This window comes from Ornithodoros turicata, chromosome 5, assembly GCF_037126465.1.
Source record: "Ornithodoros turicata isolate Travis chromosome 5, ASM3712646v1, whole genome shotgun sequence".
In the NCBI taxonomy this organism is placed as follows: domain Eukaryota; kingdom Metazoa; phylum Arthropoda; class Arachnida; order Ixodida; family Argasidae; genus Ornithodoros; species Ornithodoros turicata.
The window spans coordinates 76,973,419-76,986,870 of NC_088205.1; the positions used below are offsets into that span (position 1 = coordinate 76,973,419).

Consider the following 13,452-nt stretch of genomic DNA (forward strand, 5'->3'; position numbering starts at 1 on the left):
TCTGAAGTGTAAAGTCCTTAAGGAACCGTGTCACTGAACATTCAGAATAACGAATCAGAATAATGCTTTTACAAGTCAGAACTCCATGACTTCTATAGCCTCTTTGACTACAACCTCAACAACCTCAAGGGGGTTTTGTCTGCATCAACATTAACGGAACAGGACTGCATACAAAGCATGCTTTGTTGCGAGAGGATGGAGAGGTAGCAAGCGAGCTGGTGGTATAGATTCATAACATAAAAACCCGAGACTGGTTTGTATGTTATGGACCGACAAAAACGACAACAGAAACAACCTTGTCTGTGTTGTCGCTTTTTGTCCCCAGTCTCGGTTTTTTATGTTACGGATGCTTTGTAGATCTTTCGAACGCCTTAGCAACCTGTGAACTTGGATGTAGCTTCTGTACAATGAGGTGTAGGTCGGCACGTTCCTATAAATTCATTCATCATCACATCATGGTGGGCTTTACTGACATACCATCACATCGCATCAAAGTCATAACGCATCACTCGACATCAATTTCAAAACTCATCATTTTAGTTCCACTTCACAACCAATCCTTCGACTTTAACATCATAAGCCATCATTTAACATCAACTTCAACATCACGCAACATAGCCCATCCTTATACACCAACTTCAACGTCATATCACGCCATGATGGACCTTAATCACCTCCTCACATCAACGTCATAACACATCACTCGACATCAACATCACAACTCATCATTAGATATCAGCTTGAAAACCAGTCATTTGACTTCACTTTGACCCACCATTCAACGTGACATGGCATTCAACAACAACATGTATAGCCCTTAATTTGTGCCTTTTATTTCGCGGGTGTACCTTTTGCTGTACCCCCTGGGTACAGCAGACACCGAAACTGAGTGACAATGTCAAGTTCTGGGGGTTGCATATTTGCTTCTGTAAGCTACGAAAAGCTAAACATTGCTTTCTTCTGTATCCCGTCAGTACTCAGCTGCATATACACCGTCAGTTTCTTGAGATCGAGTAAACCGTGTGGCCTGGGAATGTACCTGTAAATAAAGAAGCCGTATTAACTAAATGCGAAACAAAAAATTGCACATTATATTTACGAACCCTGAAACAGCAGCACAACAAAGTTTAGTTTCCTAGGAAACTAGCAAATCAATGTAGCCCGCACGCGAAGCTTAGCAAGCCCCAATACGCAACTAGGTCTGCGTTTTCCATTTGTTTATTTTTTACATGTTCATCATTTTTAGAAAGTTAGAAAGATGACTGAACCAGATCACGATCATTTTCATAAGGTTGATGATTGATTCATTGATTGAGATAGAAAAAAAAATATGGAGATGTTAGACCCCACAAAGTCGGGTCAGGCTACCCCAGTAGTCGTGGATAGAAAAGAAAGTAGAAACTTTTTCCTACGAGTTTTTAAGTAACTACAACACGTTGTTGGGGAAGTTGGTGGCGTGTTATTATCGAGCGATTTGCCTGTTGGACGACCTGCCTGCCATGACCAACGTGTCCTTCAACATGGAACCTAAACGATCTCCGATGAATTAAAAATGCCGCCTGGAAGCTAAACCAATGTCACCTCCATAGACAAACACTGAACGCTTAAACGGCTTCACGCAGTCCGCCAATCGCGACCATGCTTTCGGCGTCCGTAGCTATGGCGACGAGGCGTCATCAGCCGCATCGGCAACCACTGGTAGCCAATAGAAGCATTACGTTTGAAATCGTCTATAGCGATTCGCTGAAGCTCCCTGACCTTATATACGCCAACGTGGCAAAGGAGTGAGAGAAGACATTGACCAGCTCGCCTGACTCAGAGGATAGCGCGCTGGGAATGTCACGTCGAGACCTGGAGGTACCCGGGTTCGAATCCCAGTGTCAGCTGCGCTTTCTGGGGTTTTTCCTGAGCTTTTCGCAGACGTTGTCAGAGATATGTCAGGACGTACATTCCCCTCATATTGTTAATCGTGACGTTTTCTCTACGTCTGTGAGGCTGACAACGTCGAGCTCTTTCATTACCCCCACCCCCACCACCATCACCACCACCATCACCACCACCATCGAGAATACGTTCAGCGGGCCTCCTGTATCTATGTCGCGCTGGTTAAACAATCTCCCAAGTGACTTCATTTCTGTCTCATTACAAATTTATAGTACTTTGCCCCAGTGTATTTCCCGCTCAGGCCACGTGATGCCTAGTGCACGTGTCGTCTTAAAAGGAAACATGAGGGAAGATGACATTTAGACGCAGAGACAACCACTCTGTCCATTGCTTCTAGACGACGCAAGTTTTGTAGACGAAGCAAAATATAGACATATAAACGCAAGGGCGGTGCTCAGCTTTTCACAATAGAGGCAAGGCATGATGTTGCCGGCGTCTACAGACGACGTTAAGAATGCATTGAGTAAACTGTTCGAAGAACTTCAAAGGAATGCCGCTTCTTTCGACATCTATAGTAACTGGAGTGCGCTGAAGCGGCTGTAACATACCTAAGCCAAAAATAAATTGCGCGCATATCAAAGTGGAATCTACTTTTGCGCGTAAAGGCCTTTCAGTTTTTGAGCGACGAGCAACTGCGATTGGATACGATTTTTTATTTAGTCTCTTTTGATGCTCGAACACATTGAATTACTGCCCGAGCCGGTAAACGGCAAGCGTGGCTTCCAGAGAGACTTCGAAGAAAGAGGTAACGATAGTTCTTCAAGCAAGGAGCTTCTCATTCCAATAGGAATCTGCTGCTTTCAGATCTGGAGTATTATTCTCATCAGCGAAAAGAAGAGATGACGAAATGTCATTACCACGTGTGTAGACGCTGCGCATTACGCAATCCATTAGTTAACAGCAAATAGAGCTTGGAAGAGACGCCTTTCGAAGGAGGATATCTGGAGACCATTACGAAGAGTGCTTAGTCTCACGAGGTCGCGCGTAGACAGACCGCATTTGCGTTGCAATGTGTTCATAAGACATGTTGTCGCAACGCAGTGATCGTCAGAGAATAACCTATTCGCTCAGGCTTGCCTATCATGGAACCTATTCGAGCATAGGTCAGATGAATGTCACCCTCAACTGATTCTCTGTGATATTTAGGCTCGTCATCAAAGACAGATGTGCATTTTATCAAAATGGTTTGAATTGCTTATTTTGCATGCACCAAACGAACTTCAACTGAATTCGAAGCGAGCTTTTTGTGATATTCAGGGTCGCCATCAAAGCCAGACTTGAATTTTATTAAATAAAGGCTTGATATTGTGATTTTCCATGCACCAAATCAACTTGCATTAGACTCGCAGCTAGTTATTTGTGATATTTTGGGTTGCCATAAAAGCCAGATGTGAATTTTATTGAAATGACTTGAATTTGCTGTTTTTCATGCACCAAACGGACTTCAATTGAATTTGCAGCGAGTTCTTTGCGATATGCATGGTCGCCATCAAAACCAGATTTGAATTTTATTAAATAAAGGCTCGAAATTGTGATTTTCCATGCTCCAAATATACTTCAATTGAACTCGCAGCTAGTGATTTGATATATGTAAATTTTATGGAAATGTTATTGTTCCAGCACCAAACCAACTCCAACTGAATATGCAGCCAGTTATTTGTGATATTAAGGGTAGTTACCAAAGACAAATGTAAATTTCATTAGAATGACCTGAACTGGTTATTTTTCCACGCACCAAACCAACTTGCATTGAAATAGAATTCACAGCTAGTTATCTATAACTGGAATCTATTTCTGGCGATTCTGCATTTGTGATGTACAAGGCTTTACAAAATAGAAATTGGATAAGAGCTGTCAAAATCCAAGGGCAATAAAGGACAACACGGGAACATCCTTCCCTGTGATTGTGTCTTACCGGCTCTCATCCACGGTGAACTATCCAGCACGCAGGCATTGGTTAAACCGAAACTGAAACAACTTCCTAACAAATGTGCAGATCTTAGAAAACGGTCGCAGCGACAGTGGCAACGGCCAAATATATATAAGCCAAATTTCAATCCTGATTGCGAGCGTTGTGCATTTTTATGAATGTTTGAAGATCTGCTGACCTCCGCGAGTTTCGATAACTCGAGGAGGAGGTGAGGCCCACAAATCGTAGTTGTCACGTGCCTCGAGAGAGCTCTCGTCTCCTTGCAGCGGCGCCGGCGTCCGGGTAGGGTCACGTGGTGAAGAAGTCACGTGACGCCGATCGAGAGAGGGGGAAAATGGGAGAGATGTCTTCCCCTCCTTGTATTTACTGGAAGGTCGGAGCGGTCGGAGGATATGTCACGTGGTGTTCCGGTAACGGAGTTCAAAAAGTGAGCCCCCTCCCCACCTTCGGAAGACTCGAAGGGCAACAACGTTGCCAGGTGAGAGCCGGGCGCTCCGTCGGAGCCTAACAGGACGTCGCAGTTCTCAAAAATAAAAATTAACTTTCCCTAACTTTCACGTCATGATTTGAGATGGAACGGGCTGGCAGAATTTAATATGGTTTAAAACAGCCATTTAAAGACATTAAGCCATTTAAAGGCATAAGACTATTTTTTTTTTCGGAAAATAAGCGGGGAAAAAATTCAGGAGCAAACAGGGAAAAGCAGACAGCAGTGGCGCAGTTAAAAGCCGTACACGGTACGGCATTGTGAGCCCGGAAGGCAATCACCCTAACCCGTCAGCAAGGATAATACGATATCCACCTTAAAAACAGAGAGCACAATATCAGATGAACACGAGGGAAAATCATGAATATGCGTCGGGAACATTTTATAAGAAGCTTAGCAACGTCAAGCTTAATAACGTAGCACTGAAGAAACGACATCGATTATATAAAATATCCGATTACAAGGAGAACGTGAGATGCTTTTCTGTTTTTTCGTGTGTTTTTTTTTCAGAAACTTTACAATACCATCAATTACGTTCGGTGAGACGAAGCCCTAACGCCGGTAACGATGTTTGCTCTTCAGACTCTTCTAAAGTTACGCTTCCGTCTTTTGCTATTTCGCGAATCCGCTGTTGAAGTTGCTCGGGAATGTTCTATATGGGACATGAAGGAAAACTTGTTAGGGACGAGCGTTACGTTCGACAGGGTACACGTATGTCACGTTTTGTTTCTGCCTCGAGAAATCTGTAGACTTCTTCTCTCTAGGCGCGTCACGACGTAATCCTCGTACCTCTGCGATGTCTTTGAATAAGACACACGACGAAAATGTGGCAACGAGAACCTCGACATAAACCGTTTATACTGATCGTTGTAATTTACAAATGGGACAGATAACGCGTTCAGAACGACGATTACGCCGCGAGACGACTAAGGCCATATGCCTCAGCAGGGTTCGAACCCGCGACATTGGGATCAATAGGTTATAATGTACAACTGATACGGTACAGGAGCAATGGAAATCCGCAACCGTTCTTCCTGGCTCCCAATTTCTCCCTAGTTTTCTTTTAAATCTCCTGGAGCGTCTTGTGAACTTGTGAGATCAATCAATCAATCTCCTGGAGAACGTGCCCCAAAAGTGTTTATTTCGACCTTCTCTTTTCCTTCCCCTGTCCCCTTCCTCTTCAACCTCTACGTAAGTGTAGCTACGTCGTAGTTTGACGCTAAACTAAAGTCGCGAAAATGAAACGAGAACAGGGTTATTGTTCGCGTGCGCCGAGTTTCCATGGACTTCGCGAATAGAAAAATTGCCGAATTTTAAGGGCACGCGAAAACTTTGAGCGAAAGTCGACACTTCGAAAACGGTGATACAGTCGAAAGCTTAATTTTCACACCTTGTTGCTAGTAAGAATTTGAACTGCTTTGCAGCACAAGCGTCTGCGATACCGCTTTCATTAAGCACAGTGCGGGGAAATCTAAGGCCTATCACAGAGTGATGGAGTCAAGCCACAAACTTTAGCAAACAGATTTCGCTAAATTCAGCGGCCGCGATTATGTGCCCTGTGCCCAATTCGCGAAAAACTGGAAGGGCGAAATTAAAAGGTTCTGCTAGTGTAAAATGCGGTGTTTTTTAACAAACATGAACCCAGCAGTTAAATTTCGCCGTTAAACGTCCTAAAAATTATTATTCTAAAAGAAAATATAAACGATAATTTCACGAATATACAGTCGTAAGAATGCCGCAAGATTAATATTCGTCACGTAAACGACCTTATCACCCTTCAGTAATTTCAACCTCGAAACGTTCGAGAATAAATCTCCACAAAGCAAGGACATGACCTTCTAAAGACTAAAAAAAAAAAAAAAAAAACCAAAGAAGAAAGCCGTTCGGGAACAAAGACACTGGTATCCACACACAAAAAAAAAACACAAACGTCACCACCATGTCTCCGAACCGACAATCGAGACGACCTTTCTTGTCACATGTACCCAGAATCACCCGCCACAGCTCAAGAAGAAAAACACAGCCTCCCCCGCACCCCTTGTTCTTGTCCGCAAGAGTTTCTTTTTATTTTATTTTTTCCTCTATTCATTTTGCATTTCTGCACTCTCTTCGAGAAGCCTGGAGACGAAAAGAACCTTGACCGAATGCCGTCCAACCGTAAAAAGAGATCGGAACCTTTCCTTTTCCTGCGGCGTGTGTGTTGGACTGATGAAACCAGGACGGAAGTTAGCAGACGTCTTTGTTTAAGTTGTTGTTTGTGCTTCCGGTTTAGGTCCTGACGAATTGGGTCCAGCGTTGCGCGTCCCGCGGTCAGTGAGTATGGGGCGGGCGAACAAGAAAATGAAAGCGCATTTCGACAGCTTAAAGAGGAAAGACAAGATGCAATCGAGTCCTGACGGATGTTGTCAGTGTAAGGGCGAACACTTGGGAATGACAAAGAGAAAGTGAAAGTATAAAAGCCGGAGAAAACGAGTTTTGGGACATGTTGCTCATGTTTCGTTGTTGCGTCTTGTGAACTTAGGAGTACGTTAGGATGGGCACCGTCATACCGAAACTGGTGAGTAGCATCGGTAGAGTTTGGTTATTGATGATGATGTTGATTATAATCCAAATTTTTAATATAAGACATTCTGTTATATAATGACGTGATTGCCGGTCCAGTGTGGCTAGCCAATTATTATGTTATAGTGACTGGCCTGACATCAAAATTTAGTGCTCCAAGTTTATTTGATATGCGCCGCAATCTTAGTGTGCGGTACATTATAATTAGGAAGTGACTTTTTCGGGTTAAATGCCTTTCTCAGATTCGGGGGGTAAAAATCGGGCGCTATTTTAAAATCTGTAATTCGGGGAGAAATCGAGCGATAATTGTGCCTTCGGGTGTTATCGGGTGTTTTTGTTTCCCCTCTTGTCTATTAAGTCCTTTCCTAACCTCTCTCTTTTTCTTTTTTGCGGGACCTTCCAGCGGTAATCCCCGAAGGCATAGACAGTGTTGACACCTATGGGTGTATTGCTGGGAACGTAAGCGACCCATTCTTACATTTGTTATACGTGGCGACCTTTGTTCGTCTTCAGTGGAAACGTCACTTGAAGATTTCATAGTGACTGGAATTCGGGGAGAAATCGGGTTTAACCCGAAAAAGTCACTTCCTAATTATATTGCACGTACCTCGCGTACCTATTGATTATGTGCCTGTGCAACTTGCGCCGCGCTAACATACTGCTGACGCGCAAGGCTGGGTTCAAACTCATTAACAACTGTGCGAGTCAAGGCTGTTGGAAAACAACGAGATTTTTGCCGAGGCAGACCACAATTAGTTGTTGCATCTCATGCATTCGTTGCATTCGTTGTGAGTTGTTGCATTCGTTGAAGACTGTTGGGTTCCAGGGGTAGTTGCTATAACGTGGAGCACCGAACACGATAAAAAAATCGTGGTCGGAGGGACTATAGGTCATGACATTAAACAAATGCTGGGACTGAGTAATTCGTTGAGGGTCCCAACCACGGTGAAGGCTACCCGAAAACAGGGGAAGATGCACGCTACCGCTGCCTTCTGCACGATTCATTGTTTCCGTATAGAAGACGTTTCTTACATCAACGAGGAGGTCCCTCTAGCAAAAGTTCCTTTGTGTGTGTGTTAGTACTCGCCTTTCCTGCTTGGACGGGGTCACATCCGACACATAAACATGGCGGTAGTCACAAGCAAAGTACAGTTCATGCATAGCGCTTCTGTAGGTCGATACAGAAAGAAGAAAGAAAAACACACATTTTCGATGTGACAGCGCGCCATGTTATTCTTCGTCTCGACCGCGAAGGCAAAACATGCCCGTGGCCATCAATAACACTCCAGAGAAAGGCTGCGAAAGAAAACACCTCCGAGGTTACATACATCTTGGGGTCGTTTAGCCCGGGTTGCTATTTATCACCGCCCAGGGCGTCACCGACGAGAAGTGAAAAGTAAAGGCCAACGCCATAAAAGTATCGTCAAACAAAGACTCTCAGCCTGTAAAATCCATTCAAAGTGAAAGTTGCGACGCCTACTTAGCATAAATCTTCTGGCGCAGTGCCATTATTAACGCAAGAGCAGAGATGAAAAGAAACGAAGGAAAGAAGATAGCGAAAGGGATGAAAAGTGTCAACTGTATCTCCACATCTATTCCTGATTGGCGATGATGGAATGACCCGGAGGGCACGATATGGGAAGCTTCAAAACCTTACTACAAAGCTACAGTCCCAGGACAATGCCGATAAGACTGAGTGCTATAGTGCTGTGTGCCAGCGATCGGCGTCAGTGGGCGGGTCGTCACCCATGGGCCGCTACATGTCTTCTGCCCGATACCTCCCCTCGTGGACATCACTCTATCAGCGAGCACGCAGCACAGTAGACGTCGAGCTTTCCACGCGACGGCCATTGCCGTGGGGTCAGGCAATGCCATTTACATTTGGTGGGGGTGGTGGTGCTTCTGAAATAGCTCGCTGTAGTCGGCTTCACAGAGGTGGGCAACGTCACGATTAACGCTCTGGGGGAATGTGCGTCCTGGGCCGACTTCTAAGAGAACTGTGCCGACATATGTCTGAAAGTGCCTGAGGAAAACCGAGGAAAACCCCCAGACAGCCCAGCCGGCACCGGGATTCGAACCCGGGTGCTTCCCAGTCTCGACGTGACATGTCGTGTCTCCTACAGCCAATCGTCGCAAACAATTTTAAACACCGGCTTTCTGTGGCTATCATTGGCTGTTCATATGACTGATGGCGGCTGGCCTCGATAGTAGCCATACGGCCAGCGACTCTTGATGACTGCGTGACGTCAGGCCTTGTTTGGAGCAAAAGGGTTTGGCGCAGGCTGCCGTGAGCTGAGAGGAAGCAGACTCTTTATTGTATTGGGGTTATTGGTTTTGTTCAATGTTTCTGGTGTGGTTGTAGCAGACGGAACTCTGGAAGAAGAATAAAGCAGGCAGAAGGCAAGGCAGCTGGAGGACAAGGCATCACAAACAGCGCTGAAATCGATACGGGTAGCTGTTGATGCCTTATCGTACAGCGTTTCCGTTCCCCATAGGCTATGCGTACTATAGGTGTAACCCGTGCTTCAATGTATCCTTCGGTAAAGAGCGCTTGCCAGACGGTGTTTGCGAAGTAGTAAAATTCGCTGATGTGAGCGTGATGAGAATATTTTGTTCGCAGACCCCCATAGTCGTTAACCTTCGTGGCTTGCTAACTGCACGTGGACTGCATAATAACCCCGAAACGAAGGTAAGCAACGCTGACATTACGATGACAATCTTGGGTACCAGCTTCGCTCATAAACTGCCCAAAACAGCGTCTGTGAAGGCGTTATCGTCTGCGACATCATCTGTCGTCTGCGAAAAGGCCAGTGAGAGAGCGCTTCGCATGTGTCTTTCAGAAAACAATAGTCAGCTACGATGGACGTGCTTTTATCAATGGTGAGCCTACAGGGCGTGGCATATAACGCGGCCACACGTTGCGAAGTAGCAAAAAATGTACATATGTTGGCGTCAGTAGTAAACGTTAGTTACCAGACATGGTTAGTGTCAGTGGTAAACGTGAAACGAACCGTAAGGCACAGGACCGCAATTAGGAAAGTTGCTAGAGACAATTAGTTTCGCGCAATGCAAAAATGCTACGCGAACTTCAGGGCCGCCTCTCTATAACACTTTTCACACTTGGCTCGGCCAGGCGGCTCTTCCTTCGTGGGGGGTGACACAGCTGGCTAGTTCCATGCATGTTCATATGAACTGTTTTCGTAACAGAAACATTTAGAGGGGGGGGGGGATCCGTAGACGTATAAGGAACTGTGCATAAGGAACTGTGTATAAGGAAGGAAGTATCCATAAGGAACTGCGCCTCGGCATTAGCCTCGAAGCCCCTGCGGAAAATCCTGGGCGTAAGCACCCGGACAAGCACAAGAAGTACCAGGATTCAAACTCAGGTCACATCCTGGTATTGCAGTGGGAGACGGTTGTCGCGACCGCTCTGCGACGGGGGCGAAATACGACGTAAGCTTTCTCAAACCAACGCCTCCTCGATAAACCGGGTCGCTTAAACGACGTGACGTCATTAAGAGTCCCCCAATCGCAATGGTACTTTCGGTGGCCATTGCTATGGAGACGAGCAGCAATGAGTCGCATGGACGGCCGCTTGTAGCCATAGAAAGCCTGTGTTTGAAATGGTCTGAGGCGATCGGCTCAAGCAGACGACATCCCGACTTGATGTGTGACGTTGCGGAGGAGGAGGAGGAGGAGGAGGTGGCACTGGTCGTACACTCTTAAAAATGAACTTCACCACATAGCACGCTCCTAGCCAACCATCGTCCCGTATGTCAACGTTCTCGCCCCTGATTTGCTGAAAACGGGAGGCGGAGCCTATTCTGTGCCGTGCATAATGGACGCAAAATAGGCTCCGCCTCCCGTTTTCAACAAATCAGGGGCGAGAACGTTGACATACGGGATGATGGTTGGCTAGGTGCGTGCTATGGGGTGAAGTTCATTTTTAAGAGTTTAGTAGCTAATGACTGACGTCGTCTGCTAGTGACTAACCGAAACGGTTTTCGCATCTAATACAAACGTTTCTTTTTGCAGATTAAGATCACCTTATCCTGTATTCCTTATCACACATCATTCCGACCGCGATCATTCAATTCAATTAAAAATACTCTACGTCCCGATCACACTGACTTTCGTGCTGTGCACCATCCAGAGTTTCTGACCGTGCCTATATACGCGCACTTAAATACATTACGTTAAGCTCATTTCCCGTAAAGCGCACGCGATAAAACTTGATTAAACGTGCACCACGGTACATGTCAGTGGAGATAGAGCGAAAATAAAGTGAAAGGAAGGGAGTGCAATTATAGTTATCGTTCACCGTCAGCAATTAGTGTCTGCTGCTCTGCTGACTGTGTAGTTTATCTGCCCCGTTGATGAGGTGCACTGGCGAATGGGTTGCGAGAAATTTGCGGAAAGATTATCTCTGCAAGACGCTCTGCTCATTATTTGGATGACACTGCGCCTGAGGTTGCATTGCGTCATACGAGAGGGGGGGGGGGGGGAGGGGGCTTCAAAAAGGTTTAAGCAATGTGCTACGTGAAAGCTGCAGGGAAAAAAAAAGTGTCAGGTCAGGGTTTAGCGTCGCGCTAATGGGGTGCTTCTAATAATGACAGGCTCTTTTCGTGGGGCGCATGCTAGGCGTGGATATGAAGTTGAAAGCCAGGAAGGGGGATATGGCGTGATCGTGGTAAGCATCTCGCTCACGCGAGAAGATACGTGAAAAAGAGAAGGAAGAAAAATAAATGAGACTCGTGCAGATGACGTCACGCGCAGCCTTTGAACGGCTTTGGGCCACGTGACTCGGGAAAACGTCGGGGATGCGTCATAGGCGTCAACAGCATGTGTTTTTACAATGCATGCTCGTAATTGCATGCACACTGCAACAACTCACGGCATGCCCCCCTACGGTAACTCCGGTGCGGCAATATGTTTTCCCGAGTCACGTGACCAAACATGACGTCACTGCACAAGCCTCATTGGCATTGCGTTAAACGCGTCCAAACGCGGTAGCTTTACGGGGCCATCGCTGCCGGCAAATTCTCTTGGTCACGTGATCAGTTATGCTAGTTATGAGGTCCCGCAGTGCTTGATTGCATCAGATGAAGTAACACTGATCATTCATCTGTGGATTCACTTCACACTTCCGGAATATATGTGGTCAGAAAGGGCAAGAACCGCCATAAGGTCGTGTTTTATTTTTTCCTTCCTTCCTTTTGGCAGTTGTAGGCTTCCTTATACGCGATTTTTGTCGTCCTGCAACCCCCAAGTTTGCATTCTGGGCTGTGAAAATAACAGCCAGTCCCTGAGCAGGATGTAACAGTGTGTATATATACGATGAGTGAACATAGAGAGTAAAGTACGCTACCGTAACGTTGCTCCTGTAATACAGATCTGCAAACACACAGTCCCAGTCATCATCTCGAAATAAAGTTGCTGCTGTTTGTTGCTATGAACCATTGCTGTGTCGGCAACAACAACTACAGAAATACATTTGTGTTATTTGACAATCGTAAGGATGTGCTTGATTATAACCCACAGCAATCTGCTCAAAATTCACTTTCTTGAACCGGTTCCAACCGATATTTTGCGCTCTTGCGGAGTTGAACCCTAGGCGAACCAATATGCCTGAACCTGAACCCGAAGCGAATAAATAAATAAATAAATAACGGTTCCGATCCTTGACCAAGAGTCGGTTTGGCGTACATGATCTTACCGCTGCTGTCAGACATTCTATAAACGACTATTTCGAGGAACGTTGTACAAACTGTGTACTTGAACACACAGTGCAGCAAAGCTAAGATGAACTCGAAACTGAAATTTCCCGTTATGGCAAGCACGATTAAAGCCCTTGTTATTTTGCCGAGACATTAGGAAAGTACAATAATGTTATATTATGATATCATCATATTGCAAACGCCGTCGGGGCCGTCATTGCCAGCTTTTCAATGCAAGGCCCCCACGAGGGCCTGTATATTCTTCCTGCATTTACAATCGTTAGAAGCACCTGGTGCATAATTGATGGTCTTTCGTTGGAATTCCTAATTGCTCAGGAGGCACAGGGCTCTTGATTAACAGACGGCAACACCTAGTGTATTATACCTTGCACACTTGTACTCTGCTCAGCAGTTTATTTTAAATATTGTTGCCGTTAAATATTATGCTTCCACTTAGCTACGAACTATTCGGAGGACGCAGCACGCACGCACGCACGCACACACACACACAAGATCAGATCAGATCTGTCATGAGAGGGTCACTAAAGATAACAAAGAAATTTGCTCGTGGAATGAAAGATGTCGTTACCTTATCAGCAATCTAGAAGGAACGGTATACATTGGTTGCGCCATCCGTGATTTATGAGCGAACGAAACCGCGGTTTACACTTTCCCTCTTCTCTTGTTCTGAAAAAAGGCAGCAGGGCGGAGCGGCCTGTCATTGGTATCCTCAAACGATCTCGCGCAATGATTGGGCAAATCGCTTAAGGAGACCAATGACAAGACGCTCCGTACTGCCACGCTCCTTCAGA

The 13,452-nt window shown here is 45.6% G+C and overlaps 1 protein-coding gene across 1 annotated transcript in view; it reads right to left on the reverse strand.

Moving 5' to 3' along the window:
• Nucleotides 1–415: 415 nt before the first annotated feature.
• Nucleotides 416–13,452, reverse strand: part of LOC135394869 (uncharacterized) — a 287,749-nt gene continuing 274,712 nt past the window's right edge. The window contains exon 6 of the mRNA XM_064625904.1: nucleotides 416–1,039. The gene's annotated coding sequence lies outside the window, so the exon portion shown is untranslated. The remainder of the gene's footprint in view (nucleotides 1,040–13,452) is intronic.